General features: G+C 39.9%; 1 protein-coding gene across 10 annotated transcripts in view; it reads right to left on the bottom strand.

The window, feature by feature from the left end:
- BAZ2B (bromodomain adjacent to zinc finger domain 2B) overlaps positions 1–15,938 on the bottom strand; it is a 334,995-nt gene that overhangs the window by 214,313 nt on the left and 104,744 nt on the right. For all 10 annotated transcript variants that reach the window (XM_044978298.1, XM_044978304.1, XM_044978306.1 and 7 more), the window contains one exon: positions 3,032–3,074. The gene's annotated coding sequence lies outside the window, so the exon portion shown is untranslated. The remainder of the gene's footprint in view (positions 1–3,031; positions 3,075–15,938) is intronic.

Consider the following 15,938-nt stretch of genomic DNA (forward strand, 5'->3'; position numbering starts at 1 on the left):
GAAACTATCTATAGACAAACTGACTTTGCTTATTCTCCCATTCTATTTCAATGCACAATAATTATTTAGTCTAGTAGTAAACTATTAAAGTAAGATGTAAGCAGTTTTTAAAAGTATGGTCAGGCTATCCTTGAAATAAATGGCGCTCAACTGAGTGCAAAATACTTGACTTCCTATTAGGAATATTACAATAAACTGCCTATATTAATATAGGAAAACATATGACCAGTAAGCTACAAAATATCACAACTTGTGTAATCACACCATTGTTTTATCATTATTCAAATATAAATTTCAAAGTGATTAAAATTGATTTAGCAGTTAACATATTACTTGGATATCTTACTATATTTGAAAATAGCCTCTGTCTGTACTGAATAACACATCAAAACCACCGTAAGACAACTGAAAAAATCATAAAATACTGTAATACGATATAAATTTACATTATAATTCAGACTTATGTATGGTAAGGCCACCATTCACTGGGATGTTGCTAGTACAGGCTAACTGTTTTAGTCTCTATTTTTAAAAAATGTGTAAAAAGTTAGAACCACATCCTCCAAGTTAACAATATGAGTAGTTCTTACTAATGTGTGTATTCCCACTGAAGTAAATGAAATTACTTGCATTAGTGAGGACTACTAAGGCCTAGGGTGACCAGACGTCCTGTTTTTAAAGGGACAGTCCTGTATTTAAGCTCTCCTGCAGGTGTCCCGACTTTTTCTTAAAAACGGGCAAATTGTCCTGTATTTTCTGTCCCCACCCCATCAGTACTGGCAGGTCCTGCTGCTGGCCAGATCCCTGCTCATGAGCCACCCGCCCACTATCGATGAGTGGGGAGGGGGTTCCAGTGGCCAAGATGGAGGTGGGTGTGCAGGGCTGGTGGCGGGGCGATGATACAGCATGCGAGGCAGGCTGCTCCCCCTGCTGGTCCATTAGCGCAGCCCCAATTGTGTGCCGGCTCTTGGCCAGAAGCGCCCTGCCCCCCATCCCATTTCCAGCCAGTGCTGGCTATGCACTGCGAGCTGCAGTGGTTGGTGAGTACAGGCAGGTGCCAGGCGGCAGCCAGTTATGTGTCACCTCTGCTGCCCATCCATTGGCACTTTACGTGCTCCCTCTCCCTGCTTTGCCTGCTCTCCCCCCCCCCCCAACCCTGCTGCTCCACCATATTCCCCTGGGCAGGGCGCATCCCCCTCCCAGTGCTATGGGGAGAACCGGCCCCCGGTTGGAGTGCTCAGCTCACCAACAGCCTGGCCACCAGGCTCTTTCCTTTCCGCACTGCCTCTGGCTGGGCTGGCGCCCTGGGAAAGCCCAAGACCCTCCAGCCCAGGGCGGTGGCCAAGAGGAGCTGAGCCCCACATGTGCCAAAGCCCAGCACACGGAATCCTCTCCACCCCTCAACTAAGTTCTAGAGTGGGGGGTGGGGGTGGGAAAGTGATTGCCAGCCTGTTCACACTCTGAACCTGCAGGCTCCACAGCAGCCCCTTCACCCCCCAGGTCCACCCCCAGGGCACCCTGCTCTGCTGAGTCACCTCTCTGGCTGGGTCACTGAAGCCCCTGCAGTCAGCTTCCCTGGGCCCTGGTGCACAATGCATCCTTAGTGCTTAACCCCTTCATGCCCATGCTGTAGCCAGAGGTGCCTGGATTATGCAGGTGATGAAGGTCATCACTACATCATCTCTCTCCCTCCCCCACCCTTCCCTCCCACAAAGTGCTGAAAGGCAGCTGCTGGCCATATTCTGGTGTGAATCCTGGCAGAAATCTGGGGAACAGGGCATGTGACTCTGCATGCCCCTCCCCATGTTTTGCCTCGGGAAGACACGGCACCAGGTACCAGGAGAGACAGGTCGGTCTTGGGGGCCCAGCCAGGTACGGAGGGCGGAGAGGGTCAGTTCAGTCGGTCACCCTCCCACCACGTGTATGTCACATCTCCCGATGTGTGGGGAGGAGGGTAAGGGTGTGTGTGTCTCCCCTCCCAGTGTGAACCCTAAAGCCTTAAAGATGAGAAGGTAAATAAAAAGAAATACTATGTAGTTGGATTCTTTTTAACAGGGTCTCAGTCAACTTCATGTTAATTTGAATGTTTGTACTGCATAGTTCTGATTGATTGCCATTGAACTCACTTGAATACGAGTAATTTTACCAGGTGTCCCATATTTAGCATAGGGAAATATGGTCACCTTATTAAGGCCCAGATTTGTAGAGGTATTTAGGCAGTGCTGTGCTCAACACTGCAACTTCTGGCTGATATAGGAGCCTAAGTCTCATTTTCAAAAAAGAATTTGGGCAATTAGGAGTCAAAGGCTTAGGGCACTGCTACTCTGACCACAGTAATGCTTAAGTACCTTTAAAAATCTAGATCTAAGTCACAGAAGTAATGATTAGCAAGACTGGACCCTTGAGTTTTAGGCACATCCTCTATCTCAATAAATAAGAAGTCTTTAGCAAAAACAAATATAGTCAGTCATTTGAATTAAATAATAATGAAAGTATATTGCTAATTTATACTACTGACTATGAGACCCAATGTGATTTAATGAATTTTGTGAACAGCAAATACAGCAAGTGAACCATAATAATACAAAATCTGAAAATAGCTTTCAGTGTACAGCTTTGCTGGGAAATAACAGGAGGCCATAATTTTTATATGCAAAGGAAGAGGCGTGAGAAATAGTTGCAGTGAGTTCTACTGTGCAGTTCAGATTTTATTGTAGGCTTGAATGATAATGGAAAATTATCTTAGCCAAATTCTTTCAGTTTCAGTGTAATGGAGTTACTCAACATTTAGGACTCTGTTCAGCAAAGTACCACATGCCTACCCTTAAGCCCTTTAGACTTTTAGCCCTATTGATATGTTCAAGTACCTTGCTGATGCAGGGCTTATGAGCAGAATTTAGCCCTATGTTCAGATAATTATACAACCATCAGCTCTAAAGTAGATAAACTGTAAACAATATTATTCCAGTTCTCTGTATGATTCATGCTTCTCAGAATATTATAAGAAAGATAATTGCTGTTGCACACTTACTGTGATGAATGTGGTCAGTTCTGGGACATCACTGATTAACAAGCTGCAACAGAAAATATCGTTAATGAATCATCCTCTCATATCAAATAATTTTATAAAAACTAAATAAAACATTTAAATAGAACAAGAACAATGAGGAGTCCTTGTGAAATATTTTAAAATTCTCAAAAACAATCTTAGGGAATATTTACAATGAACTGAAAATACAGATAATATCTCAAAGAACCTGATATGCAACAACAGTCATTTAAACAAAAATGTTACACAACTGCAGTTTAAATTCATTTTGTTTGCAGTCAAACACACCTAAGGTTCACCTGTGCTGAATTCTAAAGCACATAGAGCAATAATTTTATTTTTGATGTAGTCTCATTAAAGGGAAGACTTCTGTTAAAAACCATGGGTGAAATTCTTGCCCCACTTAAGTCACTGGGCCAGGATTTCACCCCATATTTTCAAACATCTTTATCTTTGGTACAAACATCTTAGGGTTCTGCTCATACAATGAGAAGTCAGTGCAGCTCCCTATGGGCACAAGTGTCTATCCACATGGATCTCATTGTAGGATCAGGACCTAAAATTATAAAACGGGGGAGAGGCGGAGGAATTAAAACATAACTGAATTTTCACTATTCATGCTGTTTACTTTCTGCATTTTTACAACGTGGATAACGAAAATAGACTAGATCACGTTTTCTTTAGCTAATGTTCAAATTCTAGTCAATTTCACTTTCAAATTCTCATAGGCTGGCACAACAGATACATTTGGGTTGCAAACATTACATGGAGATACTTGTTAAAGCAGCACAACTTTCTACTTACCTTTTTATTCAATGGAAACAATTTTATTGGTTTCAGGTTTTATTAATTTTTACATTTATAAAATCTAAATGTGGAGCCAAATTTAACCTAACTGCATCCTTTTAACATGGCAAAAACATTATAAATTTAATACTGACTGCAGAAAGATAAAAGAATGCCTTTCAAAAGACATCCATGGATAATTTTAATTCACAAAATGTACATAATTACATTATATAGGTGTCACAACTGCTCCTCTGAGCATGAGTAACAGAAAGAAGACCGAACAGGGAACAAGGAAGAGAAACAGAAAAGTGGGGAAATGCAGTGTGCAGAAAAAAACTGACTACATTGGAGAATTCAACCCTGGCCCAGTGACTTAAGAATTTCTCCTTTGTAGCCTGCTTTGATTCTCTAGTCTACTCAATTTTATCTTCACAGTTTTGGCACTTATGCTCATAGTATCTGTTCCTGTGGCACCGTTAAATGTCATCTGAATTTGGTAGAGACAAGGTGGGTGAGGTAATATATTTTATTGGACTAACTTCTGTTGGTGGAAGACACAATCTTTCAAGCTTCACAGAGCTCTTCTTCAAATCTGGAAAAAGGTAACTGGCATATCATTGCTAAACATAAGGTAGGGGCAGACTGTAATAAGGGGTTGGCAGCAGTCTTGAGGGCCTAAGATATCCCACAGGCCAAACGTTTGAGGCTAGACAGATATAGGGGGTGGCAAGAGGAGAATAGCCATGCAGCCCCACTGATTAAAACAAACAAGAACAAGCCCCATCTTGCCATGTGCTAGAGACAACATCTATATATAACAACTATTAACACAGCACTACAGTGCGCTGCATTGTACTAGCCTCACCCTGACACACTGCAGAGAGGGAGAATCAGTTCCATGCACAGAGATTATCCAGAGGTCGAAAGACCCAAACTGAGCTGAGGAGTAACCTAACAAGTCCCCCAAGGCAACAGGGACTGCAAAGGGAACCAACAGCTTAAGGAGACAAAGGCTGACGGGAAGACAAAATGGCTGCCTCAGCCTGATCTTGCTGGAGACCCTCCCCCCCCCATGCCAACTCAGCCAGCTACAGCTTCCTCCTGCATACTTTCCCCTGCCCTGGCTGGGCACTGGGATGGGGAGCAGAAATGTAAAGGAGAAGAGAGACTCCCTGCTATCAGTACCAAGACCACAACAGCCTCTGGTAGTTGGGAGGAGTAGCTGTAAGGGTACCCCTGTTAAATCCATACTGCCCTGCTGGATGCATAGGACAAAGTGAGCTGGAGCAGGCACTCTGAAAATCCCATTCAGAGATTAATATTTTCTTCTTTTCAAGATTACAAATAAAGGCAGACAATAGTTTCATGCCCAACCCAGACCATCCGGCTCTACAGCCTGCTTATAACATACTGGTTTGCATAACCAAACCTTATTATCAGAGCCAAAAACTTCAACTGAAGGCACGCACATACAACTGAGTACTGATTTTGCTGAAGACTAGAGATACTGCTAACATTCCAGCAAAGAACTTTGGAGTAGACGTTGATTTGCTAGCCTCACACTGCACTGATAAATGTAAAAAAAAAAAGTGTGCAAAAGAGTAACAAGTCTTAAATGTTAAGGCAAACATTTTTGGTCATATTCAGTCCTGGATAAGCAGGCACAAGTCCACTGACTTCAATCTTGTCAGATACTTCGTGTAGACCTAGTGAACAGGGTGGACTAACAGTTCCAAATATTATATGATACTATCAAGCCAGGCAGCTCAAAGTAGTAGTGAATTGCAGGTGATCTAAGCCAGCCAAATACTGAGTCTTTATTGAACAAGAAAATTGTGATGGTATATATATTGCTAGGTTACTATGGATTCATTTAAAAAAAAAAAAAAGCCCTCCAGAAATTTATATACAATTTTTGACAAAGGGTATTTTGTGGGTCTGGGATAAAACTAGGGTTTAAATTATTTTCCCTTTATAACAATACCCATTGCAAATCATCCAGATTTTAACCAAAACCACTAACAGAGTTTTGAAGACTGGGAAACCCATATAACACATACAGTTAGCCAGCTGTTCAAAGAAACTTTTCTAACTTGTTTAGAAATCATAACTAATTTTAACCAGCCCACTCTATCATGGTACCAGTATCTTCAAGGTCAGCATTATGTTTATCAACTTTCTCAGAATGTTGTATATAGAAAGCTAACTTTAATGGCAGAGGTTGATTAGAAAACAAACAAACAAACAAAACCCTACATTTATATCAATCTTTGCAGCCAACTTTCTTAACACAGAATGTACATGTATGACATGGTGTAAAAAGGATTTGGACAATAAGTTACTCCAAAGCAATAGGCTTTGATCTGAGGGGGGGGAAAGAAGACCAGCAACCTCAGTTTGCAGCGTGATACAACAACATTTCTTTAAGACACTTTTTAAGTGGTACTTCACACAAGTCAGCTTAAAAAAAATATACACAGACTGACTAGGAGCAAGCACTTCAGAAACTGTGCAGAGAGAAGATTTTATACATATATGGTGGATATTTCCACTCAGACAATATTGGGATCCAATTCATAACAAATATCACAAATTTTTTATATTTATTACCATATAATTCTTTGGTAATCCTTCTGAGAATTCCTAGCAGAAATGAACATACTCAAAGAAATGAAAAATTAATCTCATCTGCTGGTAGTCACTAAACTACTGATAATCTTAGTGGATAAAGAAAAATATTCCAAATCTTGAGGAATGGTTCCAAAAATACACCTCCACCTCGATATAACGCTGTCCTCGGGAGCCAAAAAAATCTTACCGCGTTATAGGTGAAACTGCGTTATATCGAACTTGATTTGATCTGCCAGAGTGTGCAGCCCCACCCCACCCCCAGAGCTCTACTTTACCGCGTTATATCCAAATTTGTGTTATATCGGGTGGCATTATAACGGGGTAGAGGTGTATGGGCATTTGTTATTAATGAAAAATTAATATATCAGTCATGTACCTTGAAAAACAGACACTGTACTTACATATTTGGTTACCATTAATTCACTTTTCAAACAAAGTACATTCATCTGTAAAAACAAAGTACATCTCTCTAATTTTTTTTAATGTTGATCCTTTTTATAGATACACCTGGTTTGATAAATATGAGTAGAGTCAGCAGTTTCACTCATTTAATAAAAGCATGTTCTGAATGGTGTAATGAGACTAATTCTATAGTATGGTAACACCCTGTTAAATAGTGAGATTTGATTATTATTACTATATAATGTTACTCTGAACAAATAAATAAGCTCACTGTTATAATAATTATTGTCTTGTTTCTAATATTTATATGGAATGACTTGTAAACTTAAGATTTCCTAAATAGCTACAAAACACCGCAAAAACTCCTGATTTCCTTTAATGGTGGTAAACTTATAGCGGTAAGTTTGTATCTATGATTTACTTCACTACAAGTGTAGTACAACACTCCTCTCATCACAACGGTATGAAGCATCATCTCTCTACTTTACAGGTTAGGAATGTTAAGCTATTTGAATTAGAAACTGAAAACAAATAAGATCTCTGAAGCAGTTTTATTAATCTTCTTTTGATATCCAGACTCCACCACAAAACTGCCTGAGAAGCATCCTATGCTCCAGATGACATTCTTAAGAGAGGAGAAGCAACCATATTTAACTACTGTAAACATGACTAAGTTAAGATTAGGTGACGGGGTATACGTGTAAGTGTGCAGGCCAAATCCTGAGGTCCTTAATAGTGTGAACTCACATTCATATCCTTTGAGTAAGGACCACAGAACATTATACACTCCTTAGGCACTCTCTTTAATATGCCAAACATATCTGCAATAACATGTTATCAAGTCAGTCAAAATCGTTGTCCATTCTTCATCTACAAAGGAGAGCAGATCTAATTAACAGTCTCTCATTACTGGGATTTGTTATTCTCTTTCCAGAGACTATATGTTTTGTTGTTCACAAGTCTATTTTGTTGCTGCAGAGTTTTCCCTCAATATATTGTTAATCCTAGCCAAGGGCATTTAATACATGGCCCCCCACCTCTAAAGAGACACATGTCTATATTTTCCTTTTTGAAGAAACTATTCAACTATGCAAGATAGAAAATGTTGAAAAATTACTCTTGAAAATGTTTTCTAAAGAAGTTAAGACATACATTTCTTCCTGCAATTAGCTGAAAGCTCATGCTTTCACATTATTCCAAAAATATATTTAAAAAAAAAAAAGAGGAAATTCAACATTTTTAGACAAGAAATGATGGCAGGGAAGGAACTGAAACAAGCTAAGATTCCAAATGACTGAAAAAGGATTAGTTATATATATTTTGACATCGCTTATGAAAAGTAAAGAAATTTAACTATTTCAGCTTATTGCTACTTGCAGACCCCTTATATATTCGCTACATTTCATTTTTGCTTCAACAACAATTATTTATTTAAACAATGTAAACTGAGAATTTTAGGAGGTGGATAATGGAATTAAGTACCTAATTTATATTAAATTTCAATGGGATTTGGATGCCTTAGTGTCCTTTGAGGAACCAAACCATGTTCTGTACAACTGAGTGCGTCAAATTTCACCTCTTTGCAATATCAACATTTTAATACAAAAATAAATCAAGATTTACCCTCACTACTAGACTGTATAAGGTATATCTCAATGGAGATGCACAGCTATGTAGTATGTATCATCTGCATTAGCTAGACTTTACACTAGAAATAGCATGTAGATTACACAGGTAGAAGTGATATCGCATCCATAATTACCCATACTTTCAATACACCAGAGTGTCTATGGGCTGCCAGAAGAGCAAAAAGATATCAGAGGTGGATGTCAGTGGCAAAACCCAGTATTATACATTTCATTGGAAAAACGTGATGCAATTTACCCATTTTTTTTGAAGAAAATTATTGTAGCCTCAGAACAGGAATGAATGCAGCTCTGCATTTCCCTGTGATGGGAACAGGAGATATAAAGTCATATTTACAATTACTAGGTTAGCATTCCAAATGCTCACAAGTCAAGGAAATGTAACTAGAAATCAGATTTGGGGGAGAAGGGGAAGGAATCTAAATACTGAATACGCTATAAGTAGTTGCATGTTAGCATTTGGAATGCTATATAGCTAATGTACATGTACTACTCTTAGATGATGGCAAAATTGAGCAGGCATAAAACACACCCAGAGACTCGGTTGACAGCTTTTTTCATAAAGGCATTTTACCTATATTACTACAGAAATTAAAGATGGGAAAGATCTATGTCTAACCCATTCTCTCTGCTAGCATATGATTCTCCCACATGGTCCATTTTATGGTGCTTTGTCCATGTCTCCAGGGAATGGAGATTTTCTTTTAGAAGATTATCCCTTGGCCTAATAAAATGTAATTATTGGGAATAAATATTGGACATTCAGCCCAAATTTTCCATTTCATCCCATTACTTCTGCTAAATTTACTGTGCTAAAGAATTCCCTTCCTTGCTCTTAACTATAAAAGCCAAAGGGCAATAAAATCCACTTGCTTTTTCAGTGCCTTTGAATATACAGACTTCATTCTCAAAAGGGGTTGTACACACAGCTGCAGAAGATGCATGACAGCAAAGCCAGCTGTAACCATGAAAGGTCAGCCCATTCAATTAGGACCCACAAAAGGAAAATTATATGCTATTGCAGCATCTCTGCCACAATTCTCTCAGCAAGGAGGTGAGTAGAGACAAGTAATAAAGAATACAAGTTTACTTTGCACTACAATTAGGGTAAAAGAGAAAGAACTCTGAAGGTCAGAAACTAGAGGGAGGATGTGTGTCACTCTTTAGGTAGGTGATCTGAATGAGACAAAATATTATACTATAAGAAAGCATCTGGCTATTTTTACACTTAGAATGCTATAGCAGCACAGCTGCAGCTATGCTGCTGTAGTGCTGCAGTATAGACACTCACTACAGTGACAAGAGGACTTCTCCTATCGCTGTAAGTGATCTACTTCCCCAAGACGCGGTAGCTAGGTCAACAGAAGAATTCGTCCATCGACCTAGCGCCATATGCCAGGGATTAGATTGGCTTACCTCCATCTCTCAGGGATTTGGATGTTTCGCACCTCTGCGAGAGCAGCTATGCCAGTGTAACTTTTCAGTGCAGATCAGATCTCAGGGTATACTACACATGTCTTCCTGACAGTTTTGCCGTACCTTTATAACTTCTTACCCTTCCATTTTGCCAGTCTGCCTGTTGCCTATGCTGATACTTTTATAACTCCTGTACAATTCCACTGACAACATGCATCAGTTAATAACTGAAATAGCCACCACCTATGGTTCCAAATGCAACTGCTATTTCCTTCAGAGTCCATCTGTTCACTCTTGATATTACTCTTCTCAAGGTGTCTCATCTTGATGGTACCCCTTCTAGATAAAGTTGTAATTTTTATGGGTTGGCTTATTATGGTTCACACAACTGCTATAACCAATAAAAGCCAGGATTTTTATGCAAAGGAAGGTGACTATATTTACTGAGGGTTGTGATTACAAAATAAACCATAAGAGCAAAGGCATGAGTAGCTGGTACATGCCATGAAGAACAAAGACACCCAGCCTTATGTTTATGTCATGAACTGCAGAAAATTACAAAAAAATGTAACCAAATTGTTTCACACTTTACAAAGCACACATTCCTTGTTGAGTATATTCATGTGTCAAGTCTGAAGTTTTAGATTCACTACATGTTTTTTAAAAGAATGAAATACACCCCTCATACACTTCTATTCTCAATAATACAAAAATGGCCAAATTGGATTGAATTCACACAATCACCTTTGCTGTAAGAACAAGCATACCACTGTTTTAACTCCTAAAACTTTATGAAGAGATCTCAAGTCTGAGGAAACTCTTGTGCACAAGCTAGTTTTTAAGAAAGATAAAATGAACTTAGTTGTAAGTATTATTGATCATTACTGTTTCTTTTTACTCCATGGAAGCAGACAGATAAGAAAAATATACATCAAAAGCCAATGTCTACAGTTTTACACACCAAAACAGTGACACTTAATATTGGATGTCAGCTCTTTTGAGGAAGCCAAAAAAGTGCATGGCTAGAACAATCAAGGAGCCAGCTTACTCAAGTTTTATATAAAAGCCACACATGAGCAATGTATATTGAAAGAGTCTATAATATTCCTGGGGGAATTCTGCGCCACTGCACATGTGCAGAATTCACATCCCCCACTGATTTCTTTGCTTCCCCACAGAAAAATGACTGACAAGGAAGTAAAGGGAAGCTGCAAGAGCAGTCACATCCCACTCCCTAGCTGCACAGGTACATTGTTTCAGGCACCTGGAGCAGCCAGCAGAGAGAAATCACCACAGGGCTGGGAACACCCCAGCCAGTGGCTCCTGCCCTGAGCTGGGATCAGCTGCTAGTCCCAGCTGGGCTGGAGGCAGGAGAGGACAGGACTTCCTCTTCCTCTGTTAAGGAGTGGCTGCGGCTGTGTCAGACCCACCTCTAGAAACCTCCCCCAGCTGCAGGAAGCTCAGCATCCTCCCCTGCTTCCTTCCCCCATCGCTCCTCAGCTGCAGTGGAAGGGGTCACTGGGGAGCTGCTCCCTCATCTGCCCAACTCCCATGCATCTGGATCTCCCATACCCAGACACCCCTACAAAGCCTAACCCTCACCCAGAACCTCCTAGCCCTCCATACCCAAACCCCATCCCATTGAACCTCAACTCCTTCATCTGGAGGCCCCCTGCACCCAGATCCCCTGCCTCTGGACCCCCACCCCTGCACCTAGAGCACCTCCCACCTGAGCTCCCTGCACTCAAACCCCCACCCTGATGAGCCTGAGCCCCCACATCCAGCCCCCCAACTAGCTGCACCAGACCCCCGCCCCACCAACCCCCCCTCCTAGCACCCAGCCCCCCTTGCTGAGACCCCCACACCCAGACCCCTCCGTTGAGCCCCAACCACTTTCACCTGGAAGCCCCCGCAGAATCCCATTGCCCCTGCACATGGAACCCCTCCAACAAACCTCTGTGCATCCAGATCCCCTCACACTGAGACTCCTCACTAAGCTGCCTGCATCCAGATTGTCCCACACAGAATCCTCTCACGCCACACTGGTTCCCCCCCACAATGAGCCCCTCCACACTTGGATCCTGCCTGGTATAGCGTGCCTGCCCCACACCTGGTGCAGAGCCCCAGGGTGTTTCTGGGGCAGGCCCAGGCCTTGTGCTGTGTCAGGGTCAGTTGCAGCCTCACCACTGAGTCCGTGTCCCAGGGGTGGGGAGGCTACAGGGTGATCTCCCATCTTCATACAGCCAGTGGCCTATGCTCCTCACTGCTATGCTGAAGCCTCTGCATTTATTTATTGACAAATAAAACTTGCAGAATTTTAAAATATTGTGTGCAGAATTTTTAATTTTTTGGTGCAGAATGCCCTCAGGAGTGCTATAATATGGTTTGAAGGTCAGAGTAAAAGTTGTATGGAAATGGGTAAGGTGAAATTTTACATAAGTATTGTGTGAACTGTAAGGGTAATAGAAGATTTTAAGTTATCTTAATTTGCCATGTTATTTTCATACTTTAAAATATATTTTAAATAAAATATGATATAAGGTTAGATTATTTTCGCAACCTTCACTTTTAAACTAAGGTAAGCTTTTTGCATCAGAGTACTAATAAAAGTGAGGTAACAGGATCCAAAATTCTGCTCATTTAACTAAGTAGTCCCAACAATATTGATAAATTTTGGTCTACAATAGAGAATAGACAATTGAGAGATACACATGAACACAATGGAAGAAGAAAGGCTAGCAGGTGGTATGGAATACTTCTGTTTGAAACTCCAAGGGACTATCATCAGTAATCAAATAAAAACATTAAATATTAAATATATTGAACTTTAAAAGTGTCTTTTTAACGTCAAAGCTGACCACATCCTTAGTCCCTAAAACAAAACACTGATGAAATGATAATTTAAAACACACAGTAAACCACATTTAAGAATCTCCCTTGAACAAGCTTAGCAACAAGAATAATGCTCAACCTTGCTTTTTCTTAATCATTGTGAAGGAAAATTACATGAGCCTAGATTGATTCTGGTCCAAATATTCAACGCACAGATTAAAACAGTGCCTTCAGTAGGCAGATTTTAGAGCAAGTGGAGACTATTGAAACTCAACAATGAATATGTGATCTGGCATGCACTTGAGGAAGTTACACAATGCCGACATGTTTATGCAATGAAAATATTAGTAAGAGGCAAAGAAAGCCTTTTCAGATTAAATACGGTTTTCCCTCAAAATGACAATTACACATACACATTTAAATGGGAAAAGCAGTCAGTATTTATAAATCAGTCATGCAATAATATGCATCCCTGTAACAAGTTTCCTCACAACCTGCATTTTTGTTATGGTTCCTCATTTAAAGGATGTCTTGCTATTTATTTTAGGTCTGACTAATATGAAGTATAAAAGTACATATACTGTTAAATGCAAAAAATTCATTAATGCAAGATAACATTGCACTGTTAAAAGTCACAAGGAGTCAGAAAGTGAAATAATTGAACTTCCACACATTTTAGAAGTGGGAAAGGAGAGTTAATTTTAAGACAGACCAAAAATATTACTTAATCTTTTTTAAAAAAATCTGGTGACTCATAAATTTTTTTTAGGGGTTGGCAATACTGAGAATCTAAATATTGCATTGCAGGCTCAGCTATACTTAAGCCACATATTTAATAAGAAAAAACAAACAAGAATTACAATGCATGTTAAGAAACAGACTTTAACCCTGATTTTATATTCAGATTCTTAGTATAGGTACAGTCCAGAGCTGAAACCTGTGGAAATGCTTCCAGATGATAAAGCGTTTGGCCCATCTAAATGCTGACTTTTATTGGTTAGATTTCCAGGGTGTCGGACAGGCATAGCATTTGTGGGAAGATGCACAGTTAGAAGGCTATGCAAATAATTGATTTAATTGAAGAAGTTAGGCAGTTAACAGGGTGGTTAGAATCTTCATTTTTGCATTTCCTGATTTTATAATTAACTGTGCAACCTTAAAGTTGCACAAACAGGCTTTAAAAAACAACAGAAAAATCCACATTTGATTTCCTTGTTTTCTCCCTAAAGTACAGAATGAAAAAAAGAAATTTCCTGTGCTTAATATTACCATTTAAATAGTCCTAGTTAAGCTTTGAAGTTGAATAGAAAGATAGGATGAGGTTGTTTCCCCACCTTTGTTGCTGCTATCATTTGGCTTGATGTTTTTTGTTTTGGTTTCATGTTTTTTTGTGAAAACCTGGGTTAACTGGTTTACACTGACCGCTGCATCATCTATATTAAATAAAAAGTTAGACACTGTAGAACCCCGGAAAAACTGTAGTTTCCGAAAGTTGTGAGGTCAGCAATTTTCTTTTCATGATTGAGGTTTGCTCAAGTCATGGATGCATACAATGACCTGAAAAGGATTTGTTTTTCTAAACAATTGGGTTTATGCCCTTTATTGTTTGTTAATTATGTATAAATAATCTACTTGCATCCAACGAAGTGGGTATTCACCCACGAAAGCTCATGCTGCAAAACGTCTGTTAGTCTATAAGGTGCCACAGGATTCTTTGCTGCTTTTATAAATAATCTGTTTTTTTAAAGTTATGTTCTTGGTTTTCACATTAGTAATTCAGGACTTGTATACCTTGGAAGATTATGGTGACAGGAGAACTAGTGAAGTTATGAAAGATTAAAAACTGAGCAACTGAGAAGAGTAATTATTAGCCAGACAGTTTAAAACATTTTTTGTTAACATCGGTAACTCTAGTGTCTATTCAACACTTGGTATAAAGGACATTTTGGTTAACATTTCAATGCCCTTGTCCCATAAAATATGAGAACACACAAACATTTCTTAGACCATAAATAAGTCATCCAAGCAAAACCAGACTTGTTGACATTACTGATAATTATGAAAAAAGGAGAATAATTAAATTCATAAACAATTAGTTAACCCTCATTCTGGATTACTTACATGCCAGATCTGAGGTTTTCAAAGTAAGCCATGTAGGGTACATCTACAAAGCAGCTAGGAAGTGAGAGTCCCAGCTTGGGTAGATGTATATGCACTAGCTGTGCTTGCTATTGCCTAAAAATAGCAGTGTAACCTCAGTGGCATAGGTGGCAGCTCAGGCTAGCCACCTAAGTACATACCTGGGGATCAGGGCAGGATTGTACTCAGGTGATTAGTTCCAAGCTGTTCCCCATGCCACCACTGCCATGTGGCTACTTTTAGGGGCTAGCTCGAGTATCTCTACCCAATCTGGGAACTGCATCTCCCAACTGCTGTATAGACTGCTCTTGGGACTTGTTTGAGGGAGAGAAGGGAAAGCTACCACTGCCAAACACACAACTTAAAAAAAAAAAATCAAACAACTGAATAACTAAACAAACAAAACAAAAAAAACCCCACTCTTTTGGGCTGACCCAACATTTCAGAAATTTTAGCCTAAGAAGTAATTTGAGATAAGTTATTAAAAGTTACAGTTTAACATAGAAGAGTGAGCCAGGAAATTGCTGCTGTGATGCCAGAAACAACAACAATAAAAGCCAACCACTTTATGATAGTTTACAAGAGAAGAGTTTCATAATAGGTTATTAAAACTCTATCTCCCAGTTCATCTTTTGCCGGCATCTGGAAACCACAAGGGACTTTTTAGTAGGTAGACAAAAGACTGGCCCAGGCTACTGAAGATAATGGTCTCTCTTGAACTGTTAATATAATACAAGAAAACTACAGTATGATATGAAGGGCAACAGAGAATAGTAAACTGTGAGGGAGAAATTAGTATGGATGAAGAAGAGGAACGTGGGTATGGTAAGATGTTAAGTGCAATTTAGCAGATGTAAATGAATTCAGCTCAGCACGGAACAAAAGAGCCTTGTATGACAGACTACCAGGGGCGGCTCTATATTTTTTGCCGCCCCAAGCACGGCAGGCAGGCAGCTGGCTTTCGGCGGCACGCCTGAGGGCGGTCTGCTGGTCATACGGATTCGGCAACACGCCTGCGGGAAGTCCAACGGTGC

Source organism: Mauremys mutica, chromosome 10 (genome assembly GCF_020497125.1).
Source record: "Mauremys mutica isolate MM-2020 ecotype Southern chromosome 10, ASM2049712v1, whole genome shotgun sequence".
Lineage (NCBI taxonomy): Eukaryota > Metazoa > Chordata > Testudines > Geoemydidae > Mauremys > Mauremys mutica.